General features: G+C 37.5%; 1 protein-coding gene and 1 long non-coding RNA gene across 7 annotated transcripts in view; one reads left to right on the top strand and one right to left on the bottom strand.

The window, feature by feature from the left end:
* Positions 1 to 17,747, top strand: part of rtn4rl1a (reticulon 4 receptor-like 1a) — a 111,696-nt gene that overhangs the window by 37,266 nt on the left and 56,683 nt on the right. The window lies entirely within an intron of this gene.
* LOC120482439 (uncharacterized) overlaps positions 1 to 17,747 on the bottom strand; it is a 43,348-nt gene that overhangs the window by 10,576 nt on the left and 15,025 nt on the right. For 2 of the 6 annotated variants that reach the window (XR_016149539.1, XR_016149538.1), the window contains exons 1-4: positions 14,214 to 15,527; positions 5,143 to 5,258; positions 4,856 to 4,999; positions 422 to 538 (exon numbers count right to left, since the gene is read on the bottom strand). This is a non-coding gene — a long non-coding RNA (uncharacterized LOC120482439). Of the gene's footprint in view, positions 1 to 421; positions 539 to 4,855; positions 5,000 to 5,142; positions 5,259 to 14,213; positions 15,528 to 15,550; positions 15,903 to 17,747 lie in introns of those variants that run through there. The other 4 variants (XR_016149540.1, XR_016149542.1, XR_016149543.1 and 1 more) reach the window with 4 other exon arrangements.

Here is a 17,747-nt window from a genome sequence, read left to right as displayed (position 1 = left end):
AAAAAAAAAAACAATTTGAATGCAACACTTTACAATACTGTTCCATTTGTTAACGTTACTAGCATGTATTCATATTGGTTAATGTTAATTTCATTTACAAATACATTTTTAAGACCAAAAGTTCTAACATTAACAAAGGTTAATAAGTGCTGTGAACATACATTTCTCGGTGTTCATTTATGTTAGCAAATGAATTAATGTGAACAAACGAGACCTTATCGTAAAGTGTCATGTACCTTTTTTGTTCAAGTACTGAATTCGCTTTTCTATTAATGTATGTATAAGAGTCTTCCTACATTCTGACCCTTTTAAAATGTTTCTGCTTTGTGCTGCTTTATTTCCTGAACACTTTTGTGCAGATAAGTAAGGTTAGCCAGGCTGTCTATCCCTAATTCGGACATGAAATGTAATTATAACTTGCCTTTAGCTGCGCTGCGGGTCTGCTGTTGTAAGAGACAGGTGAGATTGTGGAGAAGGCCTGGACAGGTGCATTCAGCTCGACTCTTCTGCTCACGGCATGACCTACTTCTGTCCATTTCTGTGAAAAAGAGGAGAAAAGTGTGCAGAGATGTGTAAAGGAGAACTTTAAAGGGATGCTTCAGGATTTAGGAATAGTAAAAAACCTGTAGTAGGAACCGGGGAGGACGTGTCCCCCTCAATATTGAAAAAATGTGTCCCACCCAAAAAAATTCATACCTAACCTAGCACAGGAACAAAAACTGTACATTTGGAACTTTTATTTTTAAAGCACGACAAATAAGATATCCGGTTTTGCCAGCAAGTCAAACCCAGAGTGATAGTTAGATTAAACCCGGTTAAACCTTCCCATTTCATGTTTGAATAATCACCATATGCTTCATATATTTCACTCACCGGAGCATCTGACTGGTAGAGAGAAGTTAACATTACACTAGAAACACACCAGCTTTGAACTGGTCTGGAACCTACATGATTTATCTAATCTGACAATGTTACAGTATTTTTGTTATTATTTATTTTATTTTTTTTAGCTTCATGTTACTTATAATATTACATACCTACCTTTTTGCAGTTTGAATAAATAATAAACACAGCAGTTTGAACTCCAAAAACCCGCGACCATAACAAGCGCTCACGGCCCATCTACGGCAAGCCCCGAGGGGAAAAATACATTGCATACACGCATACAACGAGCTCTAGTACATCATTACCGGTATTATAGTAACAGACTTTGTTGGATTATGTAATTTACAATCCAAAAAAAGTCTGTTACAATAATAATAAAACGATTTTGAGGACAGTTACACTGTATTGAAACAGTTGATAAATAATAATATTTTTACAGTTATTGTCATTATTGAACCCTTGCTCTTATTTTGTTTCTGATTTCTCAGTTTAGTCATTGTTTTAGTAAATAATTTATTTTTATATATTTTGAGACGGTTTGTTTTAAGAAGTTTCAAAGAGTTAGTATAAAAGAGTAAAGTAAAAGTTAAAACTTTATTCAAGTAGGCATCTATTTTTTTGTATTAACACTGTATTCATTTATAATGTATCATCATTGCGTGACATTTGTGTCAATAATCGTCAAGCACAAGTGACTTTGTGTAGTGGGAGGGGCCCCCAAATCAAATTCAGCTGAAGGCCCCCAAAAGGCTCAGACCGCCACTGCATGTACCACATCACCAAACTGTATGTTGCTATTACGGTGGTGGGATAGACGTTAATTCATAGTGGCCAATATGTCCCCCCCAATGTCAGAGACATTCCTACGCCCTTGATTACCATGCTTTCCACCCTCATATCCCCCTGAGACAAGAGAGATTTATGTATTTTTTGCCTCCGATCACACAAAAATCATGATTTTGTATGTCCAGAGGCTAATGACTCCAGTTCCGCATGTCCTCAACCCGCCCATAGAGGGCGATCTCACTCACAGAATGAACACATAGTGTCGGCCATCTTGTTTTGGAAGCTAAGCTAGCAGGCTCTTGTTCTGTGGAGAAAGCGGAGTAGTCGGGGTTACATCCTCTTTTTCCCGGACATGTCCGGCCGTCGATGTCCGGGATTCAGCTTTTGCTTTTTCATTGTTTACATGCACAGCTTTAGTTTCAATCTAACTGAATTCGTTCCGATTGGTGAATCTGAATGTAGTGTTTACATGAACGCTAAACAAGATAGGCGACAGGTAGGCGTGGGCAACGAAGCAACGTGCATTCTGGGAGTTTATGTCTTTCATCCACATAAGCCAAAAATATTTTTTTTTCTCAGTCAAGCTCCAAATCCTAAAATAATTTCACATCTCTTCTTCAAAATGACCAATTTTAAAAACACATTCATCTTTCCAGAGGTGAAGTATCCCTTTAAAGTCAGCAGGGCACATTCTATATGTGTGCTGCTTCATCTGCACATTGCTGGGACACAAGCAATGGATTATGGGAGTTGCAAGTGGTCTTATGAAAGCACGTCAGTGAGTGTGTCTCTCCAACAGATATTTGAGAGCTTAGCATCTGTAAACACGTCCTCCGGCCGCAAAGTCTCTCTATCGAGTCGTTTTTATTCGGACTGACGTGTGGACCGCTGTGTGTTTATCTCATCCTAATGTGGGCTTTGCAATAAGAAGAGCAAAATAGAGAAAGCTATGCACTCAGAGAGGAAGACATGAGGAACTGGACAACAGAGGGCTAAATCAGCTGCATAATATGAGCCGGATTTCATTCTGCAAAGCTTGTATTACAAGACAAAGCTTCCAAACGGGTCCTTGACATAATTGAAGCTTGTTTCAATTTTTGGGACGCTGTGGAAAACACATTAAAATGAAAAATGGCTCTCAAGCTAACTCGACAATTGATGAAGTTGCATTATTATGAGAGGAATAAACAAATGCTAAAGGGATAGTTTCACCAGATGAAAAAAATCTGTTGTTCAGAATCCATTTGATTTTCTTTATTGCGGTTCAAATGTAATACATTTTTAGTGTTTAATATATATATATATATATATACAAAAGAAACACATTATACTAATAAAACATGGGTGATGTTAAATCATGACAAAGTGAAAGCAGTGAAAAATGTGTTTTGTTGTATTGACAGCAGTTCTGGAGTGCTTCACTACATCTGTGTTTCTGAGCAGAAGGGCTCTTTATTTTTGGCCAGGAAATGTTGCCTTTCATCCATCATTTCCTTTCCATTTCCTGAACAAAAAATAAGAGATTTTGACTGCTTCAAACGTCGTGTACTATTAAACTTACACTGGCATGAAACAGAACATGCTTTTCTTCCCTATTGTAATGTATATCTGAGTAAAACGACTTATTGAACAAGAAAAATGGAGGGGCGGAACTTGATTTTGACCATCTGGAATTGATTGGATTGTTGTATGGTTGATGTCATGTGAGTGACAGGTTGTCCCGCCCTCGCACCATTAAACACGTCATTGGTAAAGAGATGTTGCTGCGAGGTGGAGGGGAAGTTATGATGTGCTAATGGTCAATTTTGATTTTATGGTGAGTAAGTCTACAACTGACCCTTCTCCCTCGGTGAGGTTGCTGTTCGCTATTCAGACAAGCTTTGATTTGATTTTGATTTTATTTTATTTGACCACTTAAATATAAAAATATGAAAAACACACTGTAAAAAATGATTTTTTTGGTGAAGTAAATACTAGTGAAAAAACCCAATTTACTTGAAAAAGTTAGTTCAGGCAAGAATTTAAAAAAACTAAGTAAATTCCATATCAGTACTTAATTCAAGTGAGTACAAATGAAAGTGTAAATATCAACTCAATAAAATTAAGTACAAATTACTCAACTTTTCTGATACTGGGGTTCCCATCATGCACTGGACCTTGAATAATTAATGAGGCTCATTTTTCACTGGTTTCCAGCTGTATTTACACTGTTTTATCATTGATTTTTGTTGTCAGTATTAGTAAATTGCCATTTTGTGACGTTTCTAGTAATTTTTTGCTCAAAACGAAACATTCAAACACAAAAACGATCCATCAAATGTTACCGCCATTGTGTATTGTCAACCAAGTATTGAGGTGTTTGCATTCACATAAGGCTTAATGTCTGACATGATGTATTTATAAATTACTATAGCACATACTATAAATGACTAATAAAATTCAAGATTATTGTTTTAGTGAAATGTAATACAAAGGCAAAGGAAATCGGTGTTAATCAACCTTTTACAAGCCGAGTTAAAATTACTTATTGTTTGTGGAGTTTACTTAATTCCATATTCCAAGTAAATTTAACTTAAAGATTTCTAATTAAAGCTACTGATAAATGTGTTTAGGTTTTTACTTGGCAAATCTTTGTAAATTTACTAGCGTTTTCTGAGTGAGATAGTTTAGCAAGGTTTTTTCAAGTAAATCCTACTCCAAATTTTTTACAGTAAGAAACTGTTTCATACATTAAAATCAAATACAAAAGTAGTCAGTGATAACACAATAAAGCCCGAAGACTTCGCTTCTTCAGCTTCTTTTCAGACAGTTGCTAATGCAGGATGGGTAATTCTTTTAAAAGGGATAGGTAGTTGACACACACACACACACACACACACACACACAAAATTATATAATTTCTATACAATGGAAACCAGTCGGCACCAAAACTGCTTTTGATACCAACATTCTTCAGAAAGAAATGACTGCAGCTGGACCAATGTTAACTCGCTCTCTCCAACACTCAGATCCCTTCACTGGCTGCCTGTATCATTCAGAATTGAGTTAATTTATGTACTTACATAAATTATGACAATTTCAAATGTTAGGTGAACCAGGCGGGGCTTAGCTAAAAGTGTGTCCTTGAACCCCAGAAACTCTGAAATGTTTTGACCCCGACACAAAAGCAGACATTCATCCCTACGTTTATCCTCCAAAGGGAGCTCATTATGCGGCTGTTGAGCATCATCTCCTGTTCCATGTCTAATCTGGGCCACTGCAGCGTCTCATATTCCACCTTCTTCAGCAGGAGAGTCTTCGCAATGAAGGGTGGCTGCTATCCAGGGCTCTGACAGGAACAGAAATTAGCAGATTAAATACAGCATGAGTTAGACAGAACCTGCGTGCAACCACGTGCAATAAACAAGCTGTACTTTTGAATTTGCTCTTGAGAACGGCAATAAATAAATGAATAAATTAAATAATTCTCACCCTAGTAAATACATTTGGAAATGCATGAAATTTCTCCTGGGGTTTGCTGCAGAGGAAATGACAACACGACTCCCTCTGTTCGCCACAGTGCAGATAGAGAGACAGGCGGTGACCCACTTAAAGTACATTGAAAACCATGCATCACTCACATTTGCATACAGAATCCCAAAATTAACACTCACCAAGAGCCAAATGTGAGTAAAAGGTAGGAGATGATCATAATTTTATTAGGAACTTGACCATATTATAATCAATTGTAAGAACATCTATTGATTATAATATGAATCTTGCTTATGTTCTTATAACTATGAAATTCTGAGGGAAAAAAATCACTATGTACATATACACAAACTCTGAGGACAACATACCAGATGTCTAAACCGTCATGGATTTGTTTGTATGTGTCAGAGTGAGTGTGTTCATGAGTGTTACCGATAAAGGTCTGTGTGTGACGAATGTGTTTGGACGGTGTTCTGGCCCGGCGTTGACACATAAGCGCTGAGATCAGCATATCAGGACATCCACTAATCCCAACATGTTTGATCTTCTCCTCCAACCAGCTTGACTCAAGGACACACTACTTTTCACACAAGCATGCACACGTCACACACACACGCTTTAGAGGGCATTTTGAGAGCATTTGTTGGTGACAAATGAATACTTTTCTGTGTAATGAGTGATTCACTGAATCAAATGATTCATTAAAAACGTGTTGTTTTTTCACCAAAACAAGTTAAATGACACTTAAATACTACTTTTTCCACAGTATTGCCAGTCTTTCTCTAGAACTTAAAGGAGTAGTTCACTTTAAAAAAAAAAAACCTTTTGTTTATAATTTACTCACCCCCATGTAATCCAAGGTGTCCACGTCTTTCTTTCTTCAGTCGAAAAGAAATTAAGGTTTTTGATGAAAACATTCCAGGATTTTTCTCCATATAATGGACTTCAATGGGAACCAAACGGTTCAAGGCCCAAATGAGAGTTTCAGTGCAGCTTCAGAGGGCTTTAAACGACACCAGACGATGAATAAGGGTCTTATCTAGGATCCATCGAGTCATGACTCGAAAAAAGATTTGTTCATTTTGATGAACGATTTTGAACAGGAGAGTCAAAAACGCGCATCACAGAACAGACCAAGGCGAGCATTTGTGCTTATAAAACATAAACTTTATTATTTATTTATTAAATGAGTGACCGTTTCGCTTGATAAGACCCTTATTCATCGTCTGGAGTCGTTTAAAGCCCTCTGAAGCTGCACTGAAACTCTCATTTGGACCTTGAACCATTTGGTTCCCAATGAAATCTATTATATGGAGAAAAATCCTGGAATGTTTTCATCAAAAACCTTAATTTCTTTTCGACTGAAGAAAGAAAGACATGGACATCTTGGATGACATGGGGGTGAGTAAATTATCAAGAAAGTGAACTACTCCTTTAAAGTCACCATGAAATCTTATTTTTATGGAATATTGGTGTATTTATTTTAAGCGATTTATCTGTGCCCATCAGTGAACTTTGATGAGGTGTTTACTGTCGCGAGTCATGACATCACAGACATAGCAAACCAAAAACATCCAATCAACTCCCCATGGACAAAATCAAGTCCCGCCCTACAAATGTTTTCTTGTTCGAGAAGCAATTTCAATTAGATATACATCACAAAAGAGAACAAAAGACAATCACAGCTTCTATTTAATGCCAACCTTAAAAAGGAGTGAACAAAAACAAATAGTCAGTCTATGGAATGATTCATTCACTTAAAGGGATACTCCACTTTTTTTGGAAATAGGCTCATTTTACAACAGTTGAGTTTTACCGTTTTCGAATGTATTCAGCCGATTTTCTGATATTTAGAAGAATATCAGTAACCAGACAGTTTCTGGTCTCATTGACTTCCATAGTATATTTTTTTCCTACTATGGAAGTCAATGAGACCAGAAACTGTCTGGTTACTGCATGATATTCTTCTAAATATCAGGAAATCGGCTGAATGGATTCGAAAACGGTAAAACTCAACTGTTGTAAAATGAGCCTATTTCCCAAAAAAGTGGAGTATCCCTTTAACAGATTTGTTAAAACCCAACACACACATCCTATTACAAGTCTCTCTCTCTCTTAAATTCTGTGCTCTGACTGACAGCAATGTTTAGCAAAACACAAGGATAGCTTTTTATAGCCTGTGCTTTATTTGACCTTTTTATAGCCTGTTCGCTTGTCAGCTTGATGCGCGTGAGTGAATGTGTGTTGTGTCTTTCCCATATGTGCATTTGTTTTGTGGTTTCGTGGGTTTTGGCTTGCAAAGAACATGACACGTGTTTCCAGGACGCAGCAGTAATCGGAAACGAGTCACTTATCTGTGCAAATGACTCATATAAAAGAAAGAAAAGGAAAAAGAAAAGGCCATCGACACACACACTCGCCATGATGAACACGATGACAGATCGATATCTGTCCACTACTCTGAATCCAGCAAATTGAGCTTGTGTTTCATGCACAAGTGCTTTGATTATAATTCTAATTAAAGTAAGTTAATCAGCGTATAGGGACACAACGACCTAGAGCGCATGTAATTCAGTAACACAAGTTTCACTGGATGGGTATCGCTAGCAATTAAATCAATGTCATCTTTGCTTTGTGTCGCTTCATCCGGATGGGCTATCAGGTTCATCAGCGCGCAGAAATCCCAATGCAAACGGGCAGAAAGTGACGTCGGCAGCCAGACAAAAAGAAGTGACAGCATAATATAGCGAAACGTGTGGTACGAATTTGGCATTTGGTATGTCTGAATTACGAGAGATGGATTCGTAGAGCTCAGAAAGTGGGAGGGAGGCAGGAAAAACTCTATTGTGCTCACTTTAACAAGACATGGGAAGAATAAAATGGGCTAAAAATTGCCAACCCACTGCCACATTTAGTCATGGTGTTTACCGCTTTTCCCTCTGTGTGACTCATCGTACCGTACCGATCAAAGCGTGATTTGACAAAAGCCATTGAAGTCATGCTTTCTTTCCAGTTTGGCACTTTTTTTGGAGGGGGGTGGGTGAGCGCTGATGACAGTCAATCAAGAGACGAAGTGACGTTTTTCTGTTGTTACACGACCCCCCCTTTATGACTCGTTCTTCGTTTCGCTAATCGCTGTCATTTATCATTCAGCTCACTCGTGCTTTCGCTTCTTTTACCCGGAATTTAGAACGGAGCACTCGCAATTTCATGTAATTGTAATGTAATAAATAGATGGATCTCTCCATCTTTTATATTCCTTTCTTTCTCGGCTGTGAGTCAGAAGTGTTTCATAAAATCCACTCACGTCTTTTACACCTTCCAATCTGTTAATGCACTCACAGGAAGTGACAAAACTGTCGCGTTTGGATCATGACACCGAATTGTCCAAATCATGGGTTGCGAAAGGGTTTTAGTGCCCACGCCACGCTGGTGAGAACGTCTTATATAAACTTGAGAGAAAATTTGCTAATGAATATGATAAAAAGTTTTTTTAGTCTCACATACACAACTGCACAGTTAAAGTAACCTTGTGTTGGTGGTCTTGGTAAAGCTCCAACTTCACATTAAAGTTAACTTGAACCCTAACCCTTGCTTTCTAAAAACATTTACTTAATTATTGGTCTTAGACCACCAAACTATATCATTAGAAGGAAAAGAAAATCCTTGGAGCCATGGTGCAGAAAGTACACTCTCAGAAAAAAAGGTACAAAAGCCGTCACTGGGGCTGTACCTTTTTAAAAGGGAAAACTTTTGTCCATTTTAGGTACTAATATGGACATTTAGGTGCTAATATGTACATTTTAGGTGCTAATATGAACATTAAAGAGCTAATGTCCATTTCAGGTACTAATATGATTTATGTGCTAATAATATGTACATGTATGTGCTAATATGTACATTTTAGGTGCTAATATGGACATTAAGGTGCTAATATGGACATTTAGGTGCTAATATGTACATTTTAGGTGCTAATATGGACATTAAGGTGCTAATATGTACATTTTAGGTACTAATATGTACATTTATGTACTAATTTGTACATTTATGTCCTAATATGTACATTTTAGGTGCTAATATGTACATTTAGGTGCTAATATGGACATTAAAGTGCTAATATGTACATTTTAGGTACTAATATAATTTATGTGCTAATATGTACATTTTAGGTGCTAATATGGACATTAAGGTGCTAATATTGACATTTTAGGTGCTAATATGGACATTTTAGGTGCTATTAAGGACAATTTAGGTGCTAATATGTACCATTAAGGTATCAATATGCACCCTGTAGGTACTTTTGAAAAGGTACAGCCCCAGTGACAGCTTTTGTACCCTTTTTTCTGAGAATGGTACACTTGCTCGCAATCTATACAAGCTGATTGACAGCTTGATATGAAAGAATTAAATTTAATTAGCAGGGTGAGTACTGAAGAGAAGTGCAATATCAACATCTGCATTAGAGGTAATAGAGTAAAACAGAGCGAGTGGGACGTATACACAGTTTTTGTGATGTCAGAGGCTTGTTTTTATAAGAACAGACAGCTCCCTAATCGCTCACACAATCATCTTCAAACAGCATCTTCCTAAAATAACACCATAGCTCTGAATTACATAAGAAAGAGGAAGAACCGTAAGAGTATTTTCACGTCTGCATTCCACATCTGGCCGAGCTTTAGCTAAATTATCCAAATGAGCTCCGCCAAAAATCCAATCTCTCAATCTTTCCTTTTCCTCCAGCCCATTATGCACCTTTCCAACCTGCCCAATTCACTTACAGTTCATTTATTGCTACGATTGGTCGAAAAGGCTTTTCAAAATCAATTATCTATTTACCCCACGCTCTCATTGGAATAAAGGCTTGTTAGATGCAATTCCCATCACTGCCATCGGTGCTGGAAATGGAGCTAATGAATGCTAATGCATGCTAATAAATGCTAAATGAGCCGATCTATTAGAGACCAGGCGGCGCTGGCTAGTGACACCATCCACACGCACAGAGGCCACGCATATTATCTTTGCCCATAAATGCATATACTATTAGTGAACTACTACTAGATACTACTACTGAACGAACACAAGAATGGGTGGTATTGTGTAGTGGTTAAAGACAACAAATTTGACTACAAAATTGAGTATTAAGTCACTTTAGTTAAAAGCTTAAAGGGATAGTTCACTTTGAAGTTAATTTTTGGTATGTTTTAGCTTACCTCAAGGGCATCCAAGATTGTTTCCACAGTATTTTCAATTTGTGTATGTCTATCAGTCGTATAATGTATACTTATATGCCTTGATCTGTTCTGTGATGCGTGTTCGTGACTCTCCTGTTCAAACTCGTTTATCAAAATGAACGAATCTTTTTCCACTCGTTTGGTTCATTCAACGAACGAAACGAATGAATTGACTTGGAAAAAGATCAGTTCATTTTGATAAACGAGCTCAAACAGGAGGGTCACGAACGCGCATCACAGAACAGAGCAAGGCGAGCATTTGAGCTTATAAAACTTACATTTTGTTATTAATTTATAAAATGAGCGATCATTTCGCTTGATAAGACCCTTATTCATCGTCTCGAATCTTTTAAAGCCTTTTGAAGCTGCACTGAAACTGTCTTTTGGACCTTGAACCGTTTGGTCCCCATTGAAGTCCATTATATGGAGAAAAATCCTGGAATGTTTTCATCAAAAACCTTAATTTCTTTTCGACTGAAGAAAGAAAGACATGGACATCTTGGATGACATGAGGACGAGTAAATTATCAGCAAAAGTTTTCTAAAAGCGAACTACTCCATGTGAAAATCGGAGCGAATTCATACTCTAAAACATGTCTAAGTTAGCGTAGCATCTGCACTTTTGTTGAGCAGAGCTGTTGATCTTCACAGTCGATTCCAGACGCATAAATCCGCCCACACAGACACAAAACAAACAAGCGCTACTGTTCGCTAACCATTATGTCAATGGACGCCGAGGGTCTGTTGTTGCAGAGTAAACCCTGCGCTCTCTAAGTGTGTAGGCCACATAGATCAGCCTCGTGCCGTGTCGTGAAATATGAGGGGATCTTCTGCATGAGCTGATGAACGAGCTCGCCGCTATTATTGAGGTCCTGCTCTTCTGTTCCCCTCCACAGAACGCAGGCTTGTGTATCCAGCACAGCGGATCATTGGCAAATTTAATTACCTTTCTGAGAGCTCTTCAATCACATGGATTAGTGTGTGTGTGTGTGTGTCTGTGGGGGAACAGAGGGAGGGAATGACAGAAGTGAACTTGCAAGTGTATATTTTTAGAAGAGTGGCAACTATTCCTGTGGACGCAATGAAAAACTCCTAAACATTCACTCCAAACCCAAGGTTTTAACGACTGTTGAGTATTAATGAGGACTGCTGAGGTGACCAAGTCCACATGAAATCCTCACATACCTGATTTAATTTTGCATTTGGGGAAGATTTATATTAATCAGAATGAATTAAACATAATATATAGCCATTTACTTTAACATGTTATTCAACAATTGTCATTAAGCCGTGTGTGCTCACACACTGTAAACATGAATATGCTTTATCTAAACAAAATTACATGCAATATTATTAAATAAATTTAACAAATTAGAATTGAGTAATAATTAATCAAATTAATTGCTTAAAAGTTAACCATTTAAAATGAGTAAAACTTACAACAACCAAAAAAACATAAATTGAAGTCACCATTATGGTGATTGGTGTTTGTTTTAAAATGACGGTTTTCTCCTTCACTGATTCTGCTTGTTAATGTTAACATCAGGTGTCTTCAATGTTGGCAATATCTTTGACGTCTGTCTGTTAGTGAGATATTTTTGTTAATTTTTGTTTGGGTGTAAACTTTACTCATTTTAAATGGTTAACTTTTAATAATAATAATTTTAATATTTAATATTTACAATTTATAATTTGATTAATTATTACTCAATTCTAATTTGTTAAATTTAATTAATAATATTGCTTGTAATCTGTTGCCACAATTCTATTGATTAGATAAAGCATATTCATTTTTACAGTGCATATGACGAGTAGCCATAAAGAGAAGACGTGACGATCTAGGGTTCAGCTGTATTATAATACGATCTTATGCTCTTATATGAAGAACTGAAGACTCTTTGCACTGAGATATGAGAAAACATGAGCTGAGATCTCAACTGGTATATACAATTGTGGCATATATGAAATGCATTGACTCCACCTTGGATTTGAGCGTGTGCAAAACTGTATATAAGACTGTCAGAGACAACTATGCTTTACGCATATCTCTGATAATAAAGTCTATGTTGTGGCATCAAAAGCCCAAGACTTTGAGAGTGATTTCAGCAGCCATGACACTTTGGTTTATAAAGGATATACAGATACTTATATAAAGAGAGAGAGACAACTTGGTGTTATCAGAGTTTTGCAAGTACAGATTTAATAGCATATGAACTAATAAACCATGGCCTGTACTCTGTTTTCTGGTAGATATGGCAATTTTCCTTCAGAATGCTCGTTAATTTGCATGTGCCTGTATCTTTTTACGAGGTGCCTAATTCGTAGGAATTCATACAAGCTCACTTGTACGATTTTTGCTATATCGTAGTTGGCCAATTCGCATGAATTCGTAGGAATGACAGCTAAATGCTAAATGAATAAATGTAATGAATTCGTAGGAATGACCTACCCCTGACCCCGCCCATAAACCTAACCGTCATGGGGTTTGGGCAAATTGTACGAGTGAAGGGCCGTACACAATGGGACGAAAATCAGCGCACGTTATTCGCCAGCATTTTTCAACGCGTTTTTTGTGTTCACACACTGACGATGAGCCGAGTGAACGTGCAAATTCGTTCCCTGACACTAGATGGCGCCCATTTGCTCTGCAATACCACTTCATATCAGTTCTCTTTTATCAAGATGTTTGTAGTCGCAGTCGCGTTTGTCATATAGTTCTTTATAACACCAACGAGACCAGCAGCTCTACATTCATCTTGCCTCGCGTCTTCCTCGTCTTATAGAGTAGACGGCGACGCTACTTGCCGTAGATCTTCTTCTCCGTTACGTATGTGCGCTCAGCAACATAGATATCTATATAAAGGCTAGATGTGTTACGGCGGAGTTTCCATCGTCATCTCCGGCGGCCATCTTGTCACAGGCAAGCTGATATAAGATGAGTGGTCAGCACGAACACAAATACTCTTATCTCGTTGAAATCTTGGCGGATTTACAAACGGTTTGGTTTCTTACAAACGTTATCAACGTGGCTATAATTATCTGGATGATTATTTATTTATACACTTATTATTCATAAGTATGCAGTGTCATAACTACATCTTTGACGTTTATAACAAACCAAACCGTTTGAAAATCGGTAGAAAATATGGTTATTTAAATAGTACATGTACCATTAACACAATGTTACGAGTGAGCGAGCTGCCTGTGACAAGATGGCCGCCAGGTGCAGACGTCGACCTCCATCGGCCAGCAGCGTGGACGACATATCTAGCCTTTATATAGATATCTATGCTCGGCAAGACCGTTTTGTGTTTGAGCGCCCCCAAGTTGAGTTTTACTGTAACTTCAGAAGCTCCAAACACGTCCGCAAAAGCGCCAATCTCATTGGTCGGATAGTTTTTGACGCGACCCGAGGCGTTTTTAAAAAATGACGCTTCTTCGCGTCGGGCCCATTGTTTAATCACGAGGCGTTAAACGTCGGCGAATAACGCTCTCGAAATTCGTCCCAGTGTGAACAGGCCTTGAGGTTGTACGAATATACGAATCAGTCACATTTCACTCGCTCGTACGAATTGGTCGTGAGATAGCGTTGTAGAGTCAGGAGTCTATGCATGAGGATGTGTGTGTGTGTGTGTGTGTGTGGTTAATACATTCCAGCATTCTGAAGGGCATCTTCTTCTTTAAGCATGAGAGTGAAAAGTGTTTCTCCTTGACTTGTGTCCTTGCTTTAGTGAGACGTGGTCCTCTGTCTAAAGACCTTTACAAACTGGCTTACTAGCGCATTTCTCATCATGTCCCCCTCAGTTCTCTCTCTCTCACACACACACACACTTTCTTGTACCTTGACTCTTTTTCCTCTTTAAATGGTCCCGGTGTCCATCTCACTCTGTTGTGTTCTGTTCCTGCCTTTGTTCTTCCTTTTCATGTGCTGTTTTTCTCTCTGTCCTCTGATCCGTGGTTCAGAGTGCCGGTCACATTGGCTTTTCTAATTACAGTTCTGACAGAGAGAGAAAAGCCACCGGTTTGTGTCACCTCATTTTCTTTTGGTTTTGCACTCTTTGTCTCCAGATGATATGGATTCCTGCTGAAAAAAAAACAACATATTCTGGTTTTTGCAACATAAAAATGGTCCGTCAGATGAAAACCACTGGTTAGTCCAGCTAGAAACCATGCAAAATACAACATTTCTGGGCTGAAGTGGACTTATCATTCATTTATTTGGGTTTTATGGATAATATAAAATGGCCACCTTTACTTGCACCTTCATGTCATTTTCATTATTCTGTGAAACACAAAGAGATGTTAGATGTGCAGTTCATTAATGATTCTTTTGGGGCATCAGCTTGCAATACTCACTGCTCCTAATGTCATGCACTCACTTGAATGGGTTAAATGCAGAGTATGGGTTACCATCTCACACATCACATTATAATCAATGACATAGATGAGCTAATTGGCTCAATGTGAACTGTGACCTCTATACTGATCTGACAGCTTTAGTAGCCCTAGATTTAGATGGTGTCTCAGCACAACAAACACAAAAAACCCATTCGTTTTGCTAATGCATGCTCCTGTGTACTCTTTCTCAACTGTGCTTTCCCCCCAACGTCCCCGAGCTTTGCTGTGAAAGCATTCTGGTGTGAAATGGCCAACAGGAGAGAGATATTAATCCAGCGTCTCTCTTCTCAGGTACTAAAGAGAGAAGCTCTCCTGCGCTGTGCTTACAGCGAGATCGTGAATCTTCCGGATCCATCTTTTTTCTGCTGCATGGTTTATGACCTTTTATCTAATATTGCAACGTGATCTCATACGGGATTTAAAGTTTGCATACAGTTTTTGAAACTAAATGGATTGGCAAACGTCTAACATATTTGTAAATCATGATAAACGACCGTGTTTAAAGTTTGGTGCAAGAAAGGTTAAAATAATTCTAATACTTTTAATCAGCAAGGAAGCATTAAATGGATCAAAAGTGACCGTAAGACATTTATAAAAGTATCTCTACTTCAAATAATATGTTCGTTTGGACTTTAAGTTCACCAAAGAATCAAACAATAAAATGTATTACGGTTTCCACAAAAATATTAAGCAATACAACTGTTTTCAACATTGATAATAAGACATACTTCTTAAAGGAGTTGTTCAGTTTTAATATACTTTTGCTGATAATTTACTCACCCCCATGCCATCCAAGATGTCCATGTCTTTCTTTCCTCAGTCGAAAAGAGGTTTTTGATGAAAACATTCCAGGATTTTTCTCCATATAATGGACTTCAATGGGGACCAAACAGTTCAAGGTCCAAAAGAGTGTTTCAGTGCAAACTGCAAACTGTTCAAAGGGCTTTAAACGACACCAGACGATGAATAAGGGTCTTATCTAGTGAAACGACCGCTCATTTAAAAAAAAAAAAAAAGTTTAAGTTTTATAAGCTCAAATGGTCGCCTTACTCTGTTCTGTGATGCGCGTTCGTGACTCTCCTGTTTGAACTCCTTTATCAAAATGAACAAATCTTTTCAAGAGTCAACTTATGTTTGTGCTTATAAAACTTAAACTTTTGTATATTTTTTTAAATGAGTGATCGTTTAGCTAGATAAGACCCTTATTCATCATCTGGAATCATCAGTTTTTAAAAAAAAAATAACATAAAGACATAACATGAAACAAAACCGTGGACATGAACTTACACCACAAAGAATCACAGGAAACAATACTTGATAAACACACATGGCAAACATGAGGGCTTACATACAGACTAATGACCTGTGAACAATGAACAGATGATTAACCAATGACAAGACACATGGCAGGATCACATGACATGAACAAACCAAGTCGTGACCAGTATGTATGTTACAAATATACTCCTATAATTACACTGCTTCTTGCTGTGATCTTACAGTCAAAATGTAGAAACGTAGTTTACATATCCTATTTTTGCATGTGGCATGTGTGATATCATCCCCCCACAGCCATTCATATCCATATTCATATAGTCAGTCATGTTAAAATTGTTAATTACTTTGGAAGAATATTCATGCTTTATATCAATATTTATAGTCTTGGGACTAGAGTGGGACAGTTAGCAGGTGCAGACTAAAGTACATTACCGTAATATCATGCGCCATTTTACAGCATTGAAGTCAATGAATTCAAGTTGTTATAATTTTCATAGTGTTTTCGAGCACATAAAATTAGCTTTGCTCCCATTTCTTCTTCGTTCTCTCTTTCGTCTCATGCGCACACACACATTGATAACCTATAACCAATGTCAAGCTTCATTAGGAAGCCATTTGTATGCCCTCGGGAGCGACTTCCCGTCTCGCGGGGCGTTCGTCTCGTGAGCCATTAATTCCGACCTCTGCTGTCGCTCATAAAAACATTATTCTCTGGCATTAGCCCCCTGGTTTCATTACAGCCGAGCTGACCAATAGGTGAAGAGAAGCAGGTAGAGTGTGTGAGGAGAGATTACGGTAATCTAGTGTGTAGGACAGGCCAAGGAGACTCTATGCTGGTGACTTTTAATAGAGTATTATAATATCATTTCACTGGATTATTGCTTTTTAAAAAGGTCTGCTATCCGTTTATGGAGGCTGACCTGCCAATCAGCTGATATTAATGTAGTAATTAGAATTATTATGTAATATGCCTACGTGGAAAAAATAAATACATCCCGGTGTTATGTGTGCTATACTAAAACAGCCTGTGTCTTTTTTTTTTTTTACTTTTACCAAAAGCAGCAATGATAAATAATAATAATAATGAAGAATAAAATATTATTAGTAAGTTTTGCAAGTGAGTATAAATAATAAAACGAGTATGTTTTACAAGAAAATAAAATCTCAGTCTTTCTACTTTTATATTCTCACACATAAAGGAGTAGTTTACCTTAAAAAAAAAAAAACTTTTGCTGATAATTTACTCACCCCCATGTCATCCAGGATGTCCATGTCTTTCTTTCTTCAGTCGAAAAGAAATGAAGGTTTTTGATGAAAACATTCCAGCATTTTTCTCCATATAATGGACTTCAATGGGAACCAAAACCAAACCAAAATAAGGGACTTCAAAGACCTTTATTCATCGTCTGGTGTCGTTTAAAGCCCTTTGAAGCTAAATTGAAGTTCTTATTTGGACCTTGAACTGTTTTGGTCCCCATTGAAGTCCATTATATGGAGAAAAATCCTGGAATGTTTTCATCAAAAACCTTAATTTCTTTTCGACTGAAGAAAGAAAGACATGGACATCTTGGATGACATGAGGGTGAGCAAATCATCAGCAAAAGTTTTGTTTAAAAGTGAACTACTCTTCAATTCTTTTTGTTGATTGTTTCTTTGTAATAATGTGTGAAATTTAGGAATTTGTGAAAGTCAATATTTT

The sequence above is a fragment of the Pimephales promelas genome, chromosome 23, assembly GCF_988280905.1.
Source record: "Pimephales promelas chromosome 23, fPimPro1.hap1.1, whole genome shotgun sequence".
NCBI lineage: Eukaryota > Metazoa > Chordata > Actinopteri > Cypriniformes > Leuciscidae > Pimephales > Pimephales promelas.
This window is presented reverse-complemented; position numbering and strand designations above follow the sequence as displayed.